Here is a 3,955-nt window from a genome sequence, read left to right as displayed (position 1 = left end):
GAAAAGTTGGATTAGAGAAAATGGAGAGAGGAGCACAAAGAAGCAAAGAAGGAAGAAACCCAGGGGAAACCCGGGGAGGGGGCTGGATGGGGCTCCGTGGTGCAGGGATGGTATTGCTGTGGCCCATCTGTGCATGCCCACTGTTTGTTTGTTTTCCGGTTTCCAGGGCGTTTCTTTGATTTCCAGGGTTTCTCTGGTTATTGTTCAGGAGGCGTCCTAGTGCTTGTTACCTGCCCACCCTGTTCCCAGGAACCCCCTTGACTGTCTTTATTACAAGAGATGTTAACACAGATCTCGACGTCTGTTTATGGTTAGCTTATCTATCGAAAGAACCAAACTGCCACCAGCGCTGTCCATAAACTGTTGATCTCGTCATTGCTCTGCAGACTCTGTCAGCTATAGCTTTGATGGCATGCCAGCCTCTTTCCTCGTTACCACAGAAGCTGAGTAAAAGGTCGTGTCTTCACACTGTGATAGCCTTGTGATGATTTTCCTCTAGGACCGGAGAAAGCAAAGACGCAGCATCCAGAAGGAGGAGGCCATTAGCAAGAGACCATAATGACGTCCAAGGGTTTACAGATTAAACGGAACACTGGAGGGCAAAGGCTGAGTGGCAGATCAGTACACCACAGTTGCAGCTGGAACTATAGGAATAGAATGGGGCCATGACAGGGACAAGTTTGGCCCAGGGGCTTCTAACCAAGCAGTCGAAGCGTGACTCATGACAGACCCCAGTAGGGCAATCTCCAATAAGAACACACGCCAGCAAGTCTGTAAGGGAGCCGGCCCTTCCCTAAGGGAAACTCCCCTGGGCTGGTCAGGGGGGTAGTGGTAATCCCACTTGAAATACACTCTGCCTGAGGGCAAGACGGTTCACTTTTCCAGTAAATGGTCAGAAAGAATTCAGTGGAGGATCAATCCAGGTGGAGACTCTACAAATGGATTGGGGGCTTTCACTGTTATCCGAAACCTTCCGTGAATTTATTCCTCAGAATTTAAACTCAAATACAATCTTGATAAGGGATTGGGTACATGCCCTGCTGAATCAGGTGGGAAGACCACCTGTAAGGCTCAGGCCTGGCCTTGTTACCTTGTATCTTACAGGCTCCTGCATGAAATCCCCCAGGACGCACAGCCTTCCAGCGGTAGAGAGGGCTTGGAGTCCTGGTGCCCACTGTACCAACCCTCCTCAGAGAACTCATTTCCCCGTCATTCCCCACCTCCTGCCAGTTGCCATCGAGTTAACTCTGATTCATGGCAACCAGTTAGGAATTTATTTACAGCCTAAAACCGATAGGTCTGCAGAAAAGTGCAGTCTGCTATCAGAGCCCTAACTCCACCCTGAACCTTGAAATAAGTCCAAACGCCACCTTATATAAATGCCAACTGGCACTTTATATATTACCGACCCTGGAAATGCCAAGGCCACCAGAACAATTTAAAGAAAGCAGGAAGAGGCAGTGACCATGATCGAGCCTCCTGATAAATTTGGGAAAGCAGGAAATTTGCCTTTGGAAAAGGCGGATAGGTTAACTAATGAACCTATAGGGCTAGAACTAAGACATGTAGATAGATAAAGGGCAATTGATCTTTTTCTTCCTCCACTTTCTTATTCCTCCATGTTGGATCAACACAGTTGTTGCTATAAATTTGTATCAAAGATCTTTTAATACTATTTAGCCTTTCTATGGAAGGAATAAGGAACTTGGTGGCATAAGGATTATGTTCTGTGCTGCTAAGGTTAGCAGTTTGAGACCACATTAGGTTTTGAATTTAATGGAAGGAATGAAGTCACTACTTACTTTTGTTTTTGTTTTTAACTTTCTGAAATAGTGTTGGTTGTGTAATATTCTTTATCTAGAGTAAACACAGCTTTAATGGCATGTCTGCTCATTTCCCACCTTTCTTATTCAGCAAATGCTGAATAAAATTATTTTCCTCAGTATAATTTTGTGGTAATTTTCCTCTAGGACAGGATTGAATTGTGTTCCATAAAAATATGTGCTGTAAATCGTAACCTCTCTGCAGGTAGTTATAATCCCATTTGGGAATGGTTGTTAGGTTGAAGAGGTAGAAATAGTATGGGTCATGCCTTGAGTCAACAAAACTCACTACCATGGAGTTAATTCTGGGTTACAGTGACCCTGAGGAGGGCAGAACTGACCCTATATTTCTGAGACGGTAACTCTTTTTTTTTAAGGTGTTACTTAAAAAAAATCATTTTATTGGGGGAGACAGCAACTCTACAAGAGTAGAAAGTCCCATCGTTCTCCCTAGGAGCATCTAGTTATTTAGAACTGCTGGCCTTGGGGTTAGCAGTTCAACGAATAACAACTACACTATCGGACAGATTAAAACACCAGCCAGCAAGGAGCCCCTGGAGAAGACCAACCTAAGCACATGAAATTGCCCAGGAGAACATGCTGAAAACTGACAAAGATCTTCCTTGTCAGCCCTCGTGGCAAAGTACATTACTTGTTGGGCTGCTAACCACCAGGTCAGCAGTTCGAAAGCCACCAGCTGCTGCTTGTACTGTGAGAAGAAGGGTCAGGCTTTCTATTTGTATAGACAGCCTCATAGGGTCACTGGGAATGAATGCAACCTGACAGAGAAGTCTTGTTCCCACTAGAGTCAGCACTTTGAAGTTAGACTTCTAGTCTCTAAACTGTGGGGGCAAAGTAGATTTGTTTGTTAAAGCCACCCATTATGCGATTTCTGTGACAGCAGCAGTAGATGCCTAAGAGCTGTCCCTTGTGTGTCCGGGTTGAACTGTGCTTACTAGTGCTTTCAGAGGCCAACGTTGGGGAAGTAAAATGCTAGGCATGTCTTCGGCGGTGCTTTGGTGTGCACCGGAACCTCCCATCCTTTGGTTAGCAGCCAATTGCTTCACCCTTTATGCCAACCAGGAACTCCATATCTAATTTCAACTCAGTGAGCTTACAGGACAGAGCAGAATTGCCCCCCCCAGCCCCCCACCCCCCCAGGGCTGCCAAGGCTGTTACCCTCTGGGTAGTATAGTTGGTTGCAAGGGGATGCAAACACCAAGATCAGCAATTCAAACCTACCACCCCTCTGTGGGAGAAATAGCAAACATTCTGCTCCCCTAAAGATTTGGCCTCAGAACCCCCAAGGGGCAGTTCTACCTCGCCCTGTAGGATCACTATAGTTGGAATGGGCTCCACGACATTGAGTTGTCTTGGTTTTTCTTCTTCTGCTGGGTTTCAAGTCGCCGTGCAAGGCTTAACCCACTGTGCCACTAGAGTGCCTTGGATCAAGGCCAAGGCCTTGATGTTTGCTAACTAAATATAAATTGATGGCTCTCTGAAGAAGTAAAGCACGAAGTTCAGATTAGTCTTGCGGGAAGAAATGTCAGCCACATGAGAAATGCAGTGTGGGTCGGAGGGAAAAAAAATGCAGTGTGGGTCATTGAGAGCATATGGCTTTCATAAAGGGAAGATAGGAAAATGTCGAGAGTAACTTAAAGGGCGATAATAGCATTTGAATGGTCCAAACCGATGTGAAACTAGAGCGAGAGCTCGTCTAACTCGGAGCTCAATAGTGACTTTATGCACATTTTAATGGATGGCTGTCTGGGACGAGAGAAGGGAGACTTCAGGAACATCGGCCTTTTAATAAGCCCAGCGCTCGTTTTAGAGGAACCTCTTCGACACGGGTGCCTTACAACTTAAAAGAATGCATTGTACCCTTCTCTAGAGCTCCTCCTCCATAAATTAGCTCACCCCGGATTTGCGATTTCATTTATGACCCTCCATGTCTCCGCCCCCGGCCCTGCAGGCACCGCCCGCCAGCACGGAGCTGGTCGCGCTCCTGCGAAGTCCAGGGGGCCTGCGCCGGAGCCTGGTGCAGGAGGGGTGCTCACTAGCGCTGGTGGAACCCGGGGCTCTCCGAGAAGCCGGCGGGCGACGCCATCGGATCTGCGCAGGGACGGGCGCCC

Source organism: Echinops telfairi, unplaced genomic scaffold (genome assembly GCF_000313985.2).
Source record: "Echinops telfairi isolate 266 unplaced genomic scaffold, ASM31398v2 ScPeMD7_7;HRSCAF=31, whole genome shotgun sequence".
Classification (NCBI taxonomy): domain Eukaryota; kingdom Metazoa; phylum Chordata; class Mammalia; order Afrosoricida; family Tenrecidae; genus Echinops; species Echinops telfairi.
This window is presented reverse-complemented; position numbering follows the sequence as displayed.